Source organism: Panthera uncia (assembly GCF_023721935.1).
Source record: "Panthera uncia isolate 11264 chromosome A1 unlocalized genomic scaffold, Puncia_PCG_1.0 HiC_scaffold_16, whole genome shotgun sequence".
Classification (NCBI taxonomy): Eukaryota; Metazoa; Chordata; class Mammalia; order Carnivora; family Felidae; genus Panthera; species Panthera uncia.
Genome location: NW_026057576.1, coordinates 40,611,238 through 40,632,177, shown reverse-complemented (window position 1 = coordinate 40,632,177; position 20,940 = coordinate 40,611,238). Strand labels below are relative to the sequence as shown.

At 37.4% G+C, this 20,940-nt stretch overlaps 1 protein-coding gene and 1 long non-coding RNA gene across 2 annotated transcripts in view; one reads left to right on the top strand and one right to left on the bottom strand.

Annotated features, from left to right (window-relative positions):
• LOC125933854 (uncharacterized) overlaps positions 1-5,247 on the bottom strand; it is a 120,994-nt gene extending 115,747 nt beyond the window's left edge. The window contains exons 1-2 of the long non-coding RNA XR_007461126.1: positions 5,104-5,247; positions 4,603-4,696 (exon numbers count right to left, since the gene is read on the bottom strand). This is a non-coding gene — a long non-coding RNA (uncharacterized LOC125933854). The remainder of the gene's footprint in view (positions 1-4,602; positions 4,697-5,103) is intronic.
• A 131-nt stretch (positions 5,248-5,378) lies between these two features.
• Positions 5,379-20,940, top strand: part of LOC125933853 (protocadherin-9-like) — a 768,436-nt gene continuing 752,874 nt past the window's right edge. The window contains exon 1 of the mRNA XM_049647047.1: positions 5,379-5,481. The gene's annotated coding sequence lies outside the window, so the exon portion shown is untranslated. The remainder of the gene's footprint in view (positions 5,482-20,940) is intronic.

The following is a 20,940-nucleotide window of genomic DNA, read 5'->3' as shown; positions in this document are numbered from 1 at the left end:
AATTTTTTTAATGATTTTTTTTTTTTATTTTTGAAGGAGAGAGAGAGAGAGAGAGAGAGAGAGAGAGAGAGAGAGAGAGAGAGAGACACAAAGCCTGGGCGGGGGAGGGGCAGAGAGAGAGGGAGACAGAGAATCTGAAGCAGGCTCCAGGCTCTGAGCTGTTAGCACAGAGCCTGACTTGGGGTTTGAACTCATGAGTCATGAGATCATGACCTGAGCCAAAGTCAGACACTTAACCAACTAAGCCACCCAGGTGCCCCTGTTGGCAGATTTAAATGAACTTTTTTTTTTTTTTTTCGGAAACTGTGAAGGTAAAATGGACCTCTTTTTTTCTTCACAATAGTTATGCTTGGCATTACCTAATATCAGGTGGAAGTCTTGTTACTGGTGCCTTTAAACATTTTTTTTTAATATGCACAGAATCAAGGGGTAAATACTCCATAATAAAACAAAGTACTAATATGTATCCATTAAAAACCTCTACATGGAAAGCAGTCATATTTTATCTAAAACATACATTTTTGTATTTACAATGTATTATATCTTGTTTAATCTTTGTATAGTAAGTGGCAGGTTTGATAAGAGTCAAGAATCTGCCAATTACTCAGAATGCTCTTGAAGCATTCTGGATCACAGAATGACAAGAGATGGAAGAAAGCTTAATGGTCTCTGTCAAAAGAGGTTCTTAGTCTTTTACTTGATGTAACATGAACGATGGATGATATTCACATGACCAACATATTCCTATGAATATATCCTGCTTTTGACAATCCTAGGACTTTTCAGAGAAGCAGAGCAATTAGCACCACCGGCTTTTTTTTTTTTTTTAAATCAATTAATCTGCCTAAGTCTGTTCCCATTAGTACTGTTTATTCTTAGCCTCCATAAGGGTAAAAAAAAAAAATAGAAGAAGAAGAATTTAATTAGAGGAAATTTCCTCACAGTAAATACATGTAATGATTTCTTTACCATAAAGAAGTTTTGTGGTCTGCAAAAAGCAAATTCGGAAAGAAAGGAGCTTGTCTATTACAGAGTGTGAAAAGCACTAGTGAGAGAGCAAGTTGCTCATTTTCAGTGTGGACTGGGAAGTAAGGGCAAGTTAAGCAGGTTTGAAACTGGCTTGATCCTTCTTCTTCTTTTTTTTTTTTTTAATTTACATTCAAGTTAGTTATCATGGAGTGCAACAATGATTTCAGGAGTAGATTCTTTAATGCCCCTTACCCATTTAGCCCATCCCCCCTCCCACAACCCCTCCTGTAATCCTCTATTTGTTCTCAAAATTTAAGAGTCTCTTATGTTTTGTCCCCCTGCCTGTTTTTGTATTATTTTTGCTTCCCTTCTCTTATGTTCATCTGTTTTGTATCTTAAAGTCCTCATATGAGTGAAGTCATATGATGTTTGTCTTTCTCTAATTTTGTTTAGCGTAATACCCTCTAGTTCTATCCACGTAGTTGCAAATGGTAAGATTTCATTCTTTTTGATTGCCAAGTAATACTCCATTGTGTGTGTGTGTGTGTGTGTGTGTGTGTGTGTATAGATATATAGATATAGATAGATATATATCACATCTTCTTTCCTATGCATCCATAGATGGACATTTGGGCTCTTTCCATACTTTGGCTATTGTGCTGCTATAAACGTTGGGGTGCATGTGCCCCTTCAAAATAGCATACCTTGGATAAATACGTAGTAGTGCAATTGCTGGGTCATAGGGTAGTTCTATTTTTAATTTTTTGAGGAACCTCCATACTGTTTTCCAGAGTGGGCGCACCAGTTTTCATTCCCACCAGCAGTGCAAAAGGGTTCCTCTTTCTCTGTATCCTCACCAACATCTGTTGTTGCCTGAGTTGTTAATGTTAGCCATTCTGACAGGTGTGAGGTGGTATCTCATTGTGCTTTTTTTTTTTTTTTAACATTTACTTATTTTTGAGAGACAGAGAGAGACAGAGAACGAGCAAGGGAGGGACAGAGAGAGAGGGAAACACAGAATCTGAAGCAGGCTCCTGGCTCTAAACTGTCAGCACAGAGCCCGATGTGGGGCTCAAACCCATGAACCGTGAGATTATGACCTGAGCCAAAGTCAGTTGCTTAACTGACTGAACCAACCAGGCGCCCCTCATTGTGGTTTTGATTTGTATTTCCCTGATGATGAGTGATGTTGAGCATGTTTGCATGTTATCAGTTCACCATCTGGATGTCTTCTTTGGAGAAGTGTCTATTCATGTATCTTGCCCATGTCTTCACTGGATTATTTGTTTTTTGGGTGTTGAGTTTGATAAGTTCTTTATAGATTTTGGATACTAACCCTTTATCTGATATGTCATTTGCAAATATTTTCTCCCATTCTGTCCGTTGCCTTTTAGTTTTGCTGATTGTTTCCTTTGTTGTGCAGAAGCTTTTTATTTTGCTGAGGTCCCAATCACTCATTTTTGCTTTTGTTTCCCTTGCCTCTGGAGATGTGTTGAGTAAGAAGTTGCTGCAGCCAAGATCAAAGAGGTTTTTGCCCGCTTTCTCCTCAAGGATTTTGATGGCTTCCTGTCTTACATTTCAGTCTTTCATCCATTTTGAGTTTATTTTTGTGTATGGTGTAAGAAAGTGGTCCAGGTTATTCTTCTGCATGTCGCTGTCCAGTTTTCCCAGCACCACTTGCTGAAGAGACTGTCTCTATTCTACGGATATTCTTTCCTGCTTTGTCAAAGATTAGTTGGCCGTACATTTGTGGGTCCATTTCTGGGTTTTCTATTCTGTTCCATTGATCTGAGTGTCTGTTTTTGTGCCAGTGGCCTGATCTTTCTCAGGCAGGTTGTAATCCTATTAACCTATGATTTCGATTGAATTTTTTATAATTTGTAGGTCATTAATTACAAAATATTTAATAATTTTTAAAACAACTGCAAACTGAATAGTGCTTCAAATTTTTTCTTCTGTTAAGTTGTTATTTTCTCCACCACTGAACACCAACACAGAAAATAAGGGTTGCCCTTGCCTCAACTCACTTCTGTTTATTTGTGGTTTTGGAGGAATTGGGGGGATGGAGAAAGATACTACTATCATATATGATCTCTTCATTAATATCTTTTGTGAAAGAAAGGATATTTGCAGTCATTGAAGAAATTCATTAGAATATTACTAATATAACTAATATAGCAATTATAATGAGTAATACTAGTTTTATGAAATTATAAATTAAATGCATTTTATTATATGCCTAAAAAGTGAACATTAAATGTGAATCAAGTGGTTTTATTTAGCTCTAGTTTTTATAAAAAATTGCTGTAGTAACATCCCCAACTTTAAAATGTTAAGAAAGTTTAAGAATTTAAGGAAGGAAGCTTTGTGTTGTTAAAAGATAAACTGGGTACATCGTTTCATTTGAACTAGTGGAAAAGGCTGTAAGTCCTACTGATGCAGTTTTGGAATGATAGGGGTGGGTGTCCAGAGGTGACTGCCATGAAAAATTCTTGAGGCCTCTTTGGTGCACAAAAAGGTGATTTTTATTAAAGCACGGGACAGGACCTGTGGGCAGAAAGAGCTGTGCTGGGGTTGTGACAGGTGACTTAATCAGAGATGGCCTAAGTCTCCAAGGAATTTTGGAAGCAAGGTTTCCAGGACTTTGGGGGGGGGGGGGGGTTGCTACTGTTAGGAAAAGGACTTTTATTACTGTCTAGTAAAACCTCAGTCATGAGACCCTTCATATGTATATCAGTGGGCCATAAGCTTGGAGTATGATTTCCAACCTGTATCTTGGCCGGGGGGCGGGGTGGGGGGGGAGTTATATAGATAAAGGAAATTTTCAAAGGATTTTTTATATGTTAAAGTAGACTTACAGGATCCTGGAGGGTTGGGCTAAGATTGCCTTCTGTCGTTAGCAAAGTGTCATCATCAAGGCAGCTAAGTTCCTAGTGGAAGGTTACTCTGCCTATTTCAAGGACATGTCAATGGGCTGTAGACAGTATGAAATTAAATGTTTCATTTGCCTTTGTTTCCCAGATCACTATTAGACTCTGACTATCCACTGCCAAGTTGGCCAGCTTCTGGTTACTGAAAACCTTTCAAATATCTTGTCAGGTTTCAGCTGGGATAAACAGTAAATATTCCTGGCCATATTGAACAACCCCTTGGAAGCAGGAGGTTATCTCCAAAAAACAGTGCAAAGGATGTTACTCTCTCAAGATCCACAACCACTCCCAAAGATAACCAAAAGAAAGAAAGCCTTAGACAATTCCCAAGAGTAGGCAATAGTCGGTAGGACCCTAGCTGCAAGTGGACTAAAATTCCCATTTCTGTCCAGCCATACCATGCTGCAAATGGGGTGCAACCCACATTGCTGTTTGGCTATATTTTGGGGGTCCCCAACCTGATTGGGGGGAATTGGTTGCCAATTCAAGTTATTAGGATATAAAAAGGAGCAAGAGGGCAATAGATGTTCCTGGGAATGAAAGGATCAACAAGTCACAATTCAAAGATCTAATTCATACAAATGTCTTTTGCCTGCCAATCTGAATTTGGAAAGGAAGGGACAACATGAAATTTTACCTTTTTTTCCTTGACCAGGCACCACAGTAGAGATATGGGAGAGCTGACTTTGGTAAGAATTCTCACCTTTTGCTGGCTTCTGTTAGTTTTCCCAGGATCCTGTCTGCAGGCTCCAAAGTGACAGGGCTGTCCCAGTGGGTTTCATCCTGGTCACTAGAAACTGTAAAGGGGGAAAAATAATTTTCTTTCTATCCTTAATGGTGAGTATTTGGCTGAGACCCCTTTTTTCTGTAGGGCACCTCAGTAAATGTTTATTGAAGATGGTTAAAAGTTCTCCCCTGTGGCCACTGTAATTTAGGACTATCTTTGGTAAGGTTAACCTGATTGTTCAACCTTAAAACAAAATTTTACTTAGGTACCTGCGGCTTCACCCTGGACCTAGTCCAGTTTCAGTAACACGCAGTTCAATCTTGGACCTAGCTTGGTTTCTGTCAGAACCAGTCTGTCCCTGGACCTAGCCTGGTTTCTGAGTTAGACCTAGTCCCACCCTCCCTCCAGCCTAGTTTCTAAGTCGGAACCAGTCTGACTCTGAACCCGTTCAGGTTTCTAAGTTGGACGCTGTCTCACCCTGGACCCAGCCCGGTTTCTAAGTCGGAACTGGTCTGCACCTGGACCCAGTTGACACTGGACCCAGCCCGGTTTCTAAGCCCGGCACAGTCCGACCCCGGAGCCAGCCCGCTTTCTAATCGGAACCAGTGTGACCGCGGAACCAATCTGACCCTGGACCAAGCCCAGTTTCTAAGTCGGACTCAGTTCGACCCCGGACCCAACCCACTTTCTAAGTCCGAGCCTGTCCTGTTCTTAAGTCAGACCCGGTGAGAACAAGAATTGCTCAAGTAAAGCCTGAAAGCTCGAAATGCAAAACCTGCTGAGCTGGGCTCCAAGCGGGACTTTCCCATCACCTCCAGGGACCAAAAGAAAGCAGCCAGTTCCGGAGCGCAACAGGTACAGCTCAGGGCGCCAGTGTTTGCTCCTTGCTCCTGGGGTCTTGGCGCGGGGCGGGGTGGGGGGGGGGCTCCCTGGTTCTCTCTCCTCTGACATCAGAACTGTTAAAAGACGAACTGAGGCATATTAAAACTTTGAAGACTTTATCTGAGCAAGAACTGATTCTAATCAGGCAGTATCCATTGTAGCAGCAAGTTGCTAAGGGGAGTTTGCAAAATAAAACTTATAGGCTGGAGGGAGCAGGAACAAGGAAGTTACACTGGGCAAAAGAGTGGGTTGGTTATTGCAAATTTACTTTCCTTTAGGGGATGGCAGGGGTCTGTCAGGCAGATTACCTCACTAGTGCTGATCAGGTGATTGCTGATTGGTTTAAGGTTCCATTACTGGGAGAGCTGAAACTGTAATTAAGTCTTGGTTTGGAGACATGGGACTTAGTGTAAGCAAGCATTTGGGGTCTCTTGTCTTGCTTTTAGCGTTGTGCAACTCAGCTTAGTTTAGAGACCTTTCTAAATGGATAGGATGCAAGTTTTAAATTCAAAGAGATGACAAGAAAGTAAGGCATAAACATATTCTGATAGGATTAGTCCTTCATATTCTAACATGTTGAGATGATTTAAAATATATTTGATGTTCTTACATGTATAGCTGTTGATGAATTAAATGCACCAGTTTGGCAAATATTTGGAAGATTGTTTTTCCTTTTTTTTTTTCTGCTTCAATTTTTTGCCAAATGACTCTAAAGTAAGTAACATACCATTCAGAAATGAGTTTGAGGTTTGGGATCAAACATACCTATTCTAATGCAGTCTTTGCCACTTACCTGTAGAAACAGGTACAGGCTGTTTAATATTGCTGAATTTCAGTTTCTTCGTGTGTAAAATGGCCACCTTTTAAGGCATTGTAATTAAATGTAATATGTAGCTCCTGGGGTGTCAGGGTGGCTCAGGCAGATGCTTATGTAGCTCCTAATTTTCTAAACACAACAAATATTCTCTTTTCTGTACATTAATAGAGGTCACATATCAGGCATCCTCGTATATAAGGTATAGCCTTAGTATAATGCATATGCCATGTGGAATGCAAAGCTAACTTATGTTGATAACTGCTTTTTGAAAAAAAAAACCTTTTAATGAATACACCTTACATAAAAAATCATATTCTAGAATATCCTCTTATCTAATACTTGAAGTCATTTTTAAAGAAAATTTAAATGAGGTATTATTTATTAAATATATGTTGATTTTATCAATACTATTGTTTGTGATGAAGCTATGTAAAATTGGAAAATAATTAGCCTTATTTTGTATTTAGTATGCTTGTTTTACATTGCTCTCTTGGGTTATTCTATTGTAAACAAGTATGTGCTGCTTATTGAGGTATTTGCCTAGGAGCTAAGAGCTATCAAAACTGAATGCTGTGTCACCACAACTGGTTCTACCAAAATACAGTAGTAAAGAACTCTGGGCTCTGAGTGACCTAAGGAGGACAAACCTTTATTGGGAGTAACTGAAAACTTTTCTGCCTGGGTATCATTGCCATTAAATCCTGAGAAGACTTAACACATGCGATTCAATCCATGGAGCTAGCTTTCCATCTTTAGTTAGCATAAGTTGAGCAAAATCCCACCTTCTCTGTTCTGTATAGGCCCAACCCTCAAACCCTGGACTTCTTTCCCTAAATCAGTGACCTACATTGCCCACTTCTCCATTGCCAGGCATTCCCTAGCCTGAGAATTTAATACATTCAGATTTTTGTTTCATTGTTTTTTTTTGTTTTTTTTTTTTTTTTTTTTTTTTTTTTTTTTTTTTTTTTTTTTTTTTAACTCTGGTGGCTTTGTTTTATTCTTTAAAATTCCTCCAGGGGCGCCTGGGTGGCTCAGTCGGTTAAGCGGCCTACTTCGGCTCAGGTCATGATCTTGCGGTCCGTGAGTTCGAGCCCCGCGTCGGGCTCTGTGCTGACAGCTCAGAGCCTGGAGCCTGTTTCAGATTCTGTGTCTCCCTCTCTCTGATCCTCCCCCATTCATGCTCTGTCTCTCTCTGTCTCAAAAATAAATAAACGTTAAAAAAAAAAATTTAAAATTCCTCCCCCTTCCCCCTCACCCCCAGAAAAATTAAAAGAGACAAAATCGCATGGCTACAGAGTGGCTGCTGTGGGAAGAGAAATTGTCTTTTACATTAGTAAAGTCTGTGTATCCAATAGGGTACTTATAAACCGTATGTGGCAACTCAGTGCTTGAAACGTGGCTAGTTCAAACTGAGATGTGCTGTGAGTGTAAAAATGCACAGTAATTCCAAAGATAGTGCATATACACATGAAAATTGTAGGGATCTCATTAATATTTTAAATTGATTTCATGTTTAACAGATGGTATTTTGTATCCATTGGGTAAAATGAAGTGCATTATTAAATTAATTTCACCTATTTCTTTTAACTTTTAAGATATGACTGTTGTAGATACTTAAAATTACATACGTGATTTACCTCTTCTACTGGACAGTCCTGGTTTAGAACTTAACTTGAGAATTATGTTTCTCTGCTCGTTAACAGGCGTGTCCCACAATTAAATTGAGGGACAATGTAAAGTAGAATTGTTAGATATATGAATGAAAAGATTTTGTCTGGAATTCTTGGCTAAAAAAGGAAAAGGAAAAGAAAGACAGCAAATAACCCTGGAAGGCATGATAGCCCTAAGTGTTTTTTAAGCCTTAGCCATTTATCACTTTGAGAGGCAGAGTTCAACACCACTAATAGGCAACGATGCTACTGAGGATATAGATTCATTTACTTAATATGGATATGCTGTGTCTGTTCTGAGTATAATGGTGATAGGTGTAGGAGAGGAAGTTGTTTTCCTCCACCCACCCCCTTAAGGTCCCTAGGTGGATCTGAAAATTAAACTGGCAAAGACAGATTAACAGGACAAAAGCACATGTATTTATTTAATATAAGTTTTATGTGACATGGGAGACTTCATAAGAAAATGAAGACCCAGAGAAACAGGCCTGAGTATTTTTCTGCTAGGTCTCATGAAAAGTGGACAGTAGTGGAGAGATATCAAAGAGTATGAGTGGTGAAGAGAGATCAACGAGTGTAAAGTAAGTATAGTAAACCAGGGGAAATTTAGCAAGTCCTATTTGTTCTGATTCTTCCCAGCATTCCTTTGTTCTCAGAGATAAGGATCCTTTGTTCTTCCAGGTATAGAGGGGGAACCTCTCAGGGGAGAGTTTTATGACCTATTTCAGAGAAGGGTGGAGTAAGGTTAGACTGAACTTCCTGTTTTCAGCTGTTTTCTCAAACTTCCTTCAGCTTAAAATATTCAATATGCAAAGGTGTCATATTTTGGGGGATAGCATGTCCTGAACCCCATCAAGGGACATTATAAATGCATATCCTTATTATCTAATTAGGGAAATGCTGTATGACCTCAAACAAATTGCAGGAAAATCAGGCATATTGCAATTGGTCATACGGGTATAACATTATTAGGTCTATATTAATGTGGAAAACTAAGAAGTAGCATCTTTTTATGTTAACCATATCCATTATTCTTTCAGCAAGACACTGATAAAATCCCTAGAATGTCAAAGTATAATAAATGTCAAAACATAATAAGTGTAGAAAAGATTTTTCTGCATGAAAAGTTCACCTAAATTTTTAAAATATTTATTCTATTTATTAAATCACCTTAAAAAATAAGAAAAAGAAGAAGTCTCCTGCATATGTGGTTGAAGTTAAAGCATACTTTCTCTTTGGGTTTGAAAACCAAGTGACCCAAATTTATAATGACTGCTTTTTAATGACTCCTAAATATTCCACTGAATTGATAGGCTAAAAATGTGCACATATATAATTTCTATTTAAGAAAATATGAGAAACAACCCTTAACCCTCACATCATCATAGAGTACACATCTTATTTTTTTTAAATAATTTTTTTAAGGGAGAGGTGCATAGTGAAAAGAAACATATATAACATGATTTTTATTTTTAAAGTTTATTTATTTTGAGAGAGAGAGAGAGAGAGAACACAGGAAGGGCAGAGAGAGGGGGAGAGAGAGGGAATCTCAAGCAGGTTCTCCACTGCCAGCACAGAACCCAGTGTGGGGCTTGAACCTGCAAACCAACCACGAGAGCATGACTTGATCCAAAATCCAGAGTCGGATGCTTAACGGACTGAACCACCCAGGTGCCCCTGCAACATGATTTTTAGAGCCATAGTTTGTGTCAGTTTGTACTTTCACATGCAACATAGGTGACTCTTTTTTCTAACTATGACTTCTCTAAATTTTAATCTTTCAAAATGTATACTGATTTTCATTTCCCAACTTGATGTCTAAGTATTCAAATGATATATGCTTTATTTTATAGCCTTAATTTTTTTAAGTAATCTCTGTGCCTAACACGGGGCTCAAACTCATGATCAATAAATCAAGAGCACATGTTCTTCTGACTGAGCCAACCAGGTGTCCCTTAATTTTTTTTAATTATAAAATTAAAGTACAACAAAAGGAGTGACAAGAGCAAAATTCATTTCATATCAAATGAAAGAATATTGAACTTGTGTGGTAAAACCTGTTCTGTCCCCAACAACCATATGGCTTTATGATTTTCATATCAAATATGAGTTATAGTTTCCTCATTTCCAAACCAGCAGTGGTGGTAGATAATATTTATGAGTGGAATTTTGAAGTTCAAAACTAAAATTTTGTTTTTAAGTTATATCATCAACCTTACCATTGTGGTGTTTTTAGTAGAATTTTTAGCTCTCAGATTCCTAGCATGTATATGACATGATTAGGAAGCTTCCAAACTCAATTCTTTCTCACTTCTGTTATATTGGAGTTGAAGTTCAGTAATTATCTGAAACCAGAATATAATTTTAAATAACTGAATAGCATCTCTGAAAGAATAATCATATCTTTAAGTGAAATTTTACTTGTTTTCAGGTATTTTAAAATTAGATGAATAAAAAACTTTTATTCTTTTTAAAGTATTTATTTATGAGAAAGAGTGAGTATGAGAGAGAACCAGGGAGAGGCAGAGAGAGAGGGAGCGAGAGAATCACCAGCAGGCTCCACATTGTCAGTGTAGAGCCCAACGTGGGGCTCGATCTCACAAACCATGAGATCATGATCTGAGCCAAAATCAAGAGTCAGATGCTAACCAACTGAGCCACTCAGGTGCCCAAAACTTTTTTTCCCCCTAAATGAACACATCTAAACTCCTGTTCCTCTTTTAAAAAGCTCAGATGTGGAGGGGTGGGGTGGGTGGAACACTTGCATGTTTTCTTTTCATTTTATAGTGGACTTGCAACAAAAGAATGATTAAATGCATGATTAACATCATGTAAGCATGGTTCATTCCAGTTTCCTGACAAGATACCAAATCCTCTGAGTTTTATGTGAGAAGTAATCCCAAGATCCAATGTCAGAGTAATTCCCCCAAGACAGCTTAAATATTTATCATTCTTTCTTAAATCAAGTAATCCCTTAGGTTTGTTTGGATTCCATTTCTGCAGATATACATATCAATATTCATCTATCAAACATCTATCTCTTTACACAGGCACATACACACATATATAGATACACATACATATATTTTTCCCCCTTGGAATGCCCTAAAGGGTTGTTGAATGCCTGCTGTTTGTTTCTGTTCATAGTACTCTAATGAAATACATTTTAAGAAGTGTGCATGGTTGACAAATTACATCTTTTGGGAAAGTCTAAACTGGGAAAAAACATGAGGGGGGAGAGACGTTTATTATGATTACTAGACTGGAATCTCAGTAGGCTAGGATTATTGTAAGTAAAATTGATTTTGTCCATGATTTGATTTTAATCTAGTTTCACAGAATCATATTCTACAAGGAACAGATATTTAATTTAGTACATTATGATGAAAAGGCTTCAATTCAAAGAAGTTTAATGCATTTGATGCAATAAAAGCGCTGATTATTAGGTTTTTAAAAATAGTTAGTCCTTATTATTTTATTACCATTCACGTAATTTTTGTGCTTATAATATTTATATTAAATGTAGAAAATATTTTAGGCTCTTGTGCTGGTACTCAGGCTGATTGCCTCTATAAAATGCAGCACTTTAGGAAAGAATAAATAGGATTTTAAATTTGCTGCACGGTTTGTTTTGTTTTGTTTTGTTTTGTTTTGTTTGATCTGAAGATTTTCAGAGAAACCACTTGCCATAGAATGAGTTGGAGCTGTCTACTTACCAGCTACAGTTGTAAACAAGACTCTATGGAAACCAATCTCCTGTAATTTTCCAGTCTACTGTTTTCCAATATCAAGGAGTTAGAACACTTGGCAATTTTGAAGTTGCTGCTCAACAGAGGTCTCTAGCACTTTAACAGTTGGGACCAGATGGGACTATTTTCTGAAGTTAAAACCAAGGCCAAGAGAACTATCCGAGCAAAGGAAAGAGACAAAAAGAGAAATTTAGGGAGTGGCATATCATATTTTTTTTAATTGAATAATTTGTGCCAAAATGTTCTTGCGCTCTCTTCATTCTCCTATAGGTCTTGATGCATATAAAAATCGTGTCGATTCATCACATTACCTGTAGCTCTGCAACTTATTTGTAGTACCGTAGTCCCCCTTTATCCATGGTTTCACTTTCTGTGGTCAACCGCAGCCTGGAAGTAGACGATCCTCTTTCTGACTTCATGTCAGAAGGTCAGTAGTAGCCTAATGCCACATCACAATGCCTATGTCAGTCACCTTACTTCATCTCATCAGGTGGATATTTTATGATCTCACATCACCACAAGAAGGGTGAATGCAGTACAGTAAGATATTTTGAGAGAGAGATACCACATTCATATAACTTTTATTATAGTATATTGTTACAATTGTTCTATTATATTATTAGTTATTGTCATTAATATCTTGCTGTGAATAATTTATAAATTAAACTTTACCATAGGTAAGTATGTATAGGAACAAAACATAGTATATACAGGGTTTAGTAGTATCCACAGTTTGAGGCATCCACTGAGGGTCTTGGAACATATCCAGAGACTGCTGTATATTTTTGAGTTGCAATGAATACAAAAAGTATTCACATTTTTTTAAGTTGTGTTTTCCTTTTTTTGTAAAAAAATGATTAAAATCATCTTTTAGCTCTATATCATTAACATCCTTTACAAACATTTTGTTATATTAAATCACAAAGTCACATCAAAATGGCCATATGCATGCAGCATGCATTTTATTGTTGCTTTTAAGGTGAAGAGTTAAATAATACCTGAGACCTAATGGGAGAAACAGCAGTGTGGTATGGAGAAAGGAGGGTGACCATTGTCAGATAGTAATAGCTTTTTTGCTTTGGAAAGCTTAAGTTCTATAAGCCTCAGTTTCATTTAGTAAGCCAAATGGAACCTTAATAATACCTACCTACAAGAGTTACTGTATGTGTTAAAATTATGCAAAGTAGTTAAAGCACCTCCCCAAACTGAGCACTTAGTTGGCCCTTAATAAATGGTGGCTGCTTCTTCTGATATTTATGCTTCCTGACTCCCTTGTGGTTAGATGGTCTCTTGTGAATAGTACACAGTGAGTTGTGGGCAGAAGTGAGGTTTATTCCTGCTGGGCTGGAGCATGTAATTGCTCATGTAAGATTGTCCAGACTCTTTATTTCTCTCTACCATGGCAACCAGCAATGTTACAGGTAGTAGTTGTTCCATCAACTAAGATCCGAAAGTGAGTAGGACACAAAGCAGAGCCTCTAGCTGATCTGTGATGATCATGTAATATGTGTGAGGAATAAACCTTTTTTATTTGCTTTAAACTACTAACCTTTGTGGGTTATTTACTGCAGCATATCTACCCCATTTTGATTTACATAACCTTTAGATAGATATAGAGTAAAATACCAACATTATTCTAGTTCTTTGAAGCTATTTACCACTAAGCACATTCTGTCCTGGATTAGGAAACTTTAATGCATGTGCTTTAGATTGCTTCTCTTCTTTTTTAAAAGAAAAGTTATGAATATATGCTGTTGTTCTCAAACACATTAGAAAAGACCGAATTTACATCAGTTTAATTAAGCTGACACATGTTTAAGTAATTTCTCCAAAATTGTTTTAGGCCACCAATTCACTCCCAATACTTCTGATTTCACAATAATTTTGCAATTCACTAGATTGCTGAATGAAATATATCTGTATACAGTTTTGACAGTTTTAAAAAAATGGAATAGTTTAAGGCCAGTACTCCAGATGTTGTAAGGAACACACAATTGTTCATAGTTCCTGATGATGATCTTTTTCTTCCTTTTCAACATATATCTGCCTCTGCAAATGTGAGCTAACAGTATACAATGTGCAATATGCAGTCATACAGTAAAATGGCAGGAGATGTGCTTGCCTTTTATATTATCTAAGATGGTTAACATTGTGAAAAAAATCTCACATCCTCTGCAAATTTCTCCCTCACCAGTCTTGGGAACTGCAAAGAAGGCTTTTCTTTTGTCAGATGGCTGTAGCACGCTTGCACCAATTCTGAGAAACACTGGAATTTTTCCTGCAATATGTTGAGGAATTGGGGCACAGGTCATAAGCTTGAATGTGTGTTGTGTTTTTCTGTTTTTTTGTTTTTGTGTTTTAATCTATCTATATAATCTCTCCAATTTCTTGTCTATGTTTCACTATCTGTTTGGGGCAAATAAGATTGATAGTGGTACCTTGGATTCCTGTCACTTGTGGCCTGCTGAAATAGCGCAAGACACATCACCCACGCTGAAGCAGGGGAGCATGCCTTCGGCCTGTCTTATCAGTAATCTTTGACTTCCACCAGCTGGAACTGCTGGAGTGCCTCACTCAGCCTCCTCCTCCCTCCTGGAGATTCAGGAGTGATGAGAATTCCTGCGTTCCTCCCTGCAAGTCCTGCACTGAGATTACATCAGTTCATTTAGCTGGAGCTTTTCAGACACTCGTTGGCAGGAATCGATTTCCTTATTTTGGTCCCTTTGCTTTTGGTTCTGCTCAAAAGACAGATTCAAGGAAGTGGATTCTACCTTTACAAGGTCTGTTTCAGATAATTACCTGAAAATGTTAGAAAATGTAAGCCAGTTGGGAGGTTGTTTTTCTTTATCTGTAAACCCACTAAGAACGTGTGTATAATGCACTTTTCTTCTTGGGAGTTTGTTGAGAGGCAAGAGGTAGGAAGGGAAATGAAAAAGTTAATTGATTTGCCTTTCAAACTATTTCATTAGAAAGCTTCTAAAAGATTAAAGGTTCTGAAATAACAATAAAAAGTAAATTGAAAGAAATATAGCATGTGTTTTTAAACCAATCTTTTCTTCATCAGTCATCATGTCATTTCAAATACATTTGCTGCCAGTTTTCAAACCATATCCCCTTTGCATACGAATATAGCCATTATTTTATACCCATGCTAGGTATATATAAAAATTATCATTAATGCATTGTTCCTGATCTCAACGACCTTGCAGTTCAATGGGTATTAGTTTTCCTGCTCCTTTGACTACCCCGTAACTGATCTGCAAAGGTCTTTGTGGAAGTAGTCAAAGGAGCCGAAAAACTAGTATCTGTTGCTAACTGTTGTACCTCTGGGCTGCTTAACCTAGGAGAATGGAAACAACGTAGATACTAGGGGGGAAAAGTCACTGTTTGAAGGGGAAGCTTTTACCTTTGGTTTCTGTTTTTACTGCTACTAGACAATACTAGGCAATATTTTTTTCATATTTCACCTGACATAATCCAACTTCACATGAGTGCAAAAACTAATTAAATTAAAAAAATCATTTGACTTCTCAGCTATGCAAGATGTAGCTTTATTTGGTTCTATAACGATGATAATGATGATGATGATAGTAATAATAATAAAATAATAGTATAAGCCAGATCTTATTTGCCAAATGGGTTGCTCTTCCTTCCTCCCCAAAGATTTCATACAGGAGCATTCGAATATAAATGATCATAATTTTTTTTAATGTTTATTTATTTTTGAGCGAGAGAGAGAACATAAGCGGGGAGGGGCAGAGAGAGAGGGAGACACAGAATCTGAAGCAGGCTCTATCCAGGCTCTGAGCTGGAAGCACAGAGCCCAACTTGGGGCTCCAACTCATGAACCATGAGATCATGACCTGAGCCAAAGTCGGATGCTTAACCAACTAGGCCACCCAGGCACCCCATAGTGTAAATGATCTTAAATGAAGCCTTTATAGAATAGACACTAGAGAAGGTTCATATACTTTAATCCATGAGGAATCGTGGAAGGAAAATCCAATCCACATCATCCGGGAAATGATTCAAGAATGGATAGAATTGGCTTAAATTATTTTTGATGTTCTACTTGGATTTGAGTCCATGAATGTTACTCTCAGAGTGATTTAGAGAAAGCAATTTGGGGATAGAGGAGGAAATGGGAAACAAAAAGGCTGATTTGAATATCATCATATTCCCATTATATGGTGATAATTGTCAGGATTGTGGTGCTGGTGGTGAGAATGAAGAGATGTATGAAAGAACCATTTCAAAACAAAACACAAGTAATATCCAGGCCTTAGAGAGTGATTAGATATGACAGGTGAGCAAAAAAATCTAAAGCATTTATTATTTGTGAAGTGACATAGCAGACAAAAAACAAATGAAAACCAAAAAACAAAACAGGTGTTTGTGGTTGTAAAGATCCTAGGTTTGAAGTTTAGCTTTCCACTTCTGTGAGAGCTTGGAGAAATTACCTAACTTTTCAGGACTTTGATTTCCTCTTGGGGAAACTGGGCTGTTGTAAAAATCACACGGAATAAAGCGTGGGAAAAATCCACTACCTGTGGTCTCCTTTGTTCCTCTGGAGTGCCAAGCAGTGCTCAGGCATTTTGTGCACATGACCTCTTGAAATCCTTCCAGAAAAAATGCTGAGGAAGTTTGCCTTTCATTATGACTTATTAAGCGTGAGGGTCAAGTGATGTGAACAGCCTGCTCTTAGTTTATTCAGGCTGCTATGATAAAATACCACAGATTGGGTGGTTTACACACAGAAGAAATTTATTGCTCACAGTTCTGGAGGCTGGAAGTCCAAGATCGGGGTGGCAGCATGGTTGGGTGAGTGCCCTCTTCTGATCATAGTTTTCCTTGTATCCTCACATTGGATAAAGGAGGCTAGGGGGTTCTTTTGGGTGTCATCTGTCAGAGCACTAATCCCTTTCATGAGGACTCTGTCCTGTCCTGATCTCCTCCCAAAGGTCACCTAATGCCATTGTCTTTAGAGATTAGGATTTCAACAGATAACATTTGGGGAGGGATACAAACATTCAGGCTGTAGCATCACATGGATAAAGAATAGCACCATTAGAATTTCTATGTAGGTCTCTCTGAATTCAGCGCCATATTCCTGTTACACAGCAGGCACTCAGTAATGGGATTTGTCCTCTTTGCAAAATGTTTGTTATACATTTTTAAAAAAAGTTTTAAAGATGTGTATTTATTTTTGAGAAAGAGAGACAGAGCACAAGCGGGGGAGGGGAAGGAAGAGAAGAAGACACAGAATCTGAAGCAGGCTCCAGGCTCTGAGCTGTCAGTACAGAGCCTGACCCGGGGGGTGGGGGTGGGGGGCTCAGGCCCACAAACCATGAAATCATGACCTGAGCCGATGTAGGACACTTAACCGACTGAGCCACCCAGGCGCCCATCGTTTGTTATACTTTTTGAACGTACAATAAAAGCAGTGGGCCTTCACCCCAGCAGGAAAAATGAACGTACATAAGCAGGAAATGTTGGTGTTATGGATGCTCTTAAAGCACTAGAAACCTCTGAGAAGCTGATAGTTTCGAAGTTAATTTTTATAAAATTGAAAAGTATGTTAGCTAGAAAAGAGGAGCAACGCTAGAAATACATTTCCTCCTTCCAAACGGTTTCTTCTGTTAAGCCTCTGTTTGATTAGGCAAATGTTGAGTAGCTTCGGTATTGTCTTTAAAGGACAGACAGACCCACAAGTACCTGGATTCTCTTCCCAAGACTACACTCATTCCTCTCATTCAGGCCTCCGCTCAACTGTCAGAGGCCCTCTTTGACCAACTGGATTATCTACTGTCACCCCACAACTTTTTGCCTTTTTTTTCTTTATAACATTTGAAATTACTTGACAGTATACTCCAGTTTTATTTAAATTTTTTTTCCCATCTTCCCACTGGAATATAAGATTCGTGAGGTCTCAGACTTTGTTTTGCTCACTCCTTGTCTTCAGCACCTAGGACAATGGTGGCAAATAGTAGGTAATAAATGTCTACTGTGTATGTGAATGGAGGAGTTTCTAGGTAGTAGACAGTTACAGGTGAACAACAGTAAAATTGTGCTTGCTGTTTGCAAATAATAGAGGAGGACAGAATAGGAAGGAGAGGACAGAGTTGTTCTGGAACTTTTGGTTCAGGGTACTTGAGTGACCCTGTGAGAGCTCAGACTCACCCGGGGAATAGCTGTATAAGGAGAGGAAGAAGATAACAGCGTGCTGTTGGGTGGACTTGGAATATCCTCACTTATGTTGTGCTAATCTACTAACATTTCCTTTACACACCTTTTACTCAATACATGTTGAAAGACCCCCTTTAAAAAATTACACCTAAAAACAAGTAGTATACATGTGTTTACAATTATTAGAAAGCTGTCCTATATTTGCAGGTTATCTGTATCCAGTTAGTTTCAGATGTGGGCTTCCCTGTACCAGATGATGTCTTCATCTCTAGATAAAAGCCTTTCTAAATGTGTGTTAATATATAGAAAACTATTAATACAATTATTTGTTATTCTTTGAGGGTCAGAGGTGAGCCACTTAGTGTTGCTATTTAACATTGATCCTAGGCATGTTGTTATTGCTATTTCAGATTCCCCACGCGCTTCAAAGTATAAAAGTCTGTTTGCTTTCATTTACAGTAATATTTCTGTGGTAGGAGGAAAAGTATGTATAGTTATAAGTTCAGTTACAGCTCCTGGTGTATCGGTAGCAGTGTCCTAGACAGGACCATGGCCCTGACGAGGGCAATGCAGTGAAAAATGAGGATCATGCTGAGTACAATGGAAACTTAAAATGAGATTGGGTTTAAATTCACTGCTGGGACTTGCACACTTGGCACAGAAGAACATGGGGTCACTATTGTAAGATAAGATGCATTCAATCATAGCCTTCAGGGAAGCTAAGATACTGGTTTTATGGCTGTTGTTTAAATGCCTAGAACTTTCTCTTGGATGATGTATATGTTTGTATGTGGATATACATATATATATATATATATATATATATACACACACACACACACACACACACACATATATATACTTTGACACACAAACACATAGATATATGTGTATTTTGAATATATAAGCTTTATTTGTATAATTGGCATTATTCATTTTCCAATAACATTATTTTCGACAATGTTTGATTAAAAAAGAAAATATCATATAATGTAAAATGTAAGGATTTAGAAATAATGATTCCTTATGATTTTAAAAGCGATTGTTAAGGCATGTTACTATTTCAAAGTAAGAAAGAAAAACAAAAAAGAACACTGCATTTTATTCATGGACTTATTATGTGCCATGTGTATTGTTTGGCCATTTTTTTCTTTTTTTGATGGCAATACTGTTTAAGCTCAGAGCTAATATAAAAGCTAAGTGTCATCTCTATTTTTAGAGGAAAGGACACAAATTTAAGATATTCAATAATGTGGCTATTATTAAATTGGTAGTCATTGGTAGAGCCATAACAGGTTTTTCTGACTTCAAAGTATATCTTTATTATTGCTGGGCTTATCCAATTTTTTCCCCTCTTTCCACAAAAATATTGTTAACGGGTTTTGTTTTTTATTGTCTGTTTTTCTTAACATGTAATTTAGGAAAAGGCATTATAGAAAAAGCCTAATTCAATTCTGGGAATACATGAAAATCTCTCAAACACAGCAAATACATGGTTAAAAGGTCTGGATTAAATACATTTCTACTTTTGATGGCCAACTATTGTGCTGATGATCTATTACCTTATTGTAAGATGCACACTTGATTATTTCCAAGCGTTCTCATGCTGAGAATTTCATATCCTCTCAGTTATTTCCCTAGATCAGTTGTCAATGGATAAAAAATTGGTTTGAGTCTTAGAAGGAATGGTTAATTAAAAAACTACTGTGCTTACTTTGGATTTCTGTCATTTATTTATTCAACAGATACGTGATGGATAGTTACCTGTGTAGATACTGTGCCAGAACTTGTCCTGATCTTTATAGAGCCTAAGGGCTTCTATAAGAGTTGAGAACACAAAAATCTGACAGATAATATAAAGAAGAGAAGTAGGTGTATGGGGTCCACCTGTAATAACCCAAAAGACACTTGCCCCATGTTAAAGAGTATATAGATGCTACTCAACCCTTGCCAGTTGTTGCCATGTAATGACATAGCTCAGCATTGCCTATAGTGTAATTTTTTTAGGAGAACAACAAATTCCCAGATTTTTGTATGAAACCATTCATTTTTAAATATTGACTGTTTTTGTTGTTTTTGGTGTTGTATAATTATGTTCAGAACAAGTACATTCAGCCTATAGCCAGCACTTTGAAATGTATTATTTATAGAGATTGTAAATCTCTATGAAAGATTTTTTACCAATAGATAGTGAGTTCCTAGAGGACTGAGGTTATCTTTGCATTTGTAGAGTTTAGGAGGCAATATAAGTTAATAGTTGCTTTATAAGAACAGAAATATTAATTTAGGAAGCAATTGGTGATACCTAGTAAGTGGGAATTAAGCCTGTGACCAAGATGGAAAGAAAATATGTATGAGTACCTATTATTATAGGTATCTTGAGTTGGTAATGCCATTTAGTGATCCAAATCAATGTTGTTAGAATTATCTATTTTATAAATGAAGAAGATAACATAATTAAGTAAGGTGAATGGGGTTTAATCCTGCAAAAATGTATGTTTAAAATAATTGGAATCTTGAGTCAAATATACCTGACTTCAAATTCTGGTGATTTCGAATTACAGTCTTGTAGTGCATTGTGTAAGATATTTACTTTTTAATTTTTATTTAATTATTTAATTATTTAATTTACATCCTAGTTAGCATATAGTGGAATAATGATTTCAGCAACAGATTCCGGTGATTTATTCCCTATGTATAACACCCAGTGCTCCTCCCAACAAGTATCTTCCTTAATAATGCCCTTATCCATTTAGCCCATCCCCCACCCACAACTCCTACAGCAAACCTCAGTTTTTCTCTATATGTAAGAGTCTCTTATGTTTTGTCCCCCTCCCTGTTTTTATATTTGTTTTCTTCCCTTTTGTTCATCTGTTTTGTATCTCAAATTCCACATATGAGTGAAGTCATATGATATGTCTTTTTCTTACTAATTTCACTTAGCATAATACCCTCTAGTTCCATCCACATTGTTGCAAATGACAAGATTTCATTCTTTTTGATTGCCAAG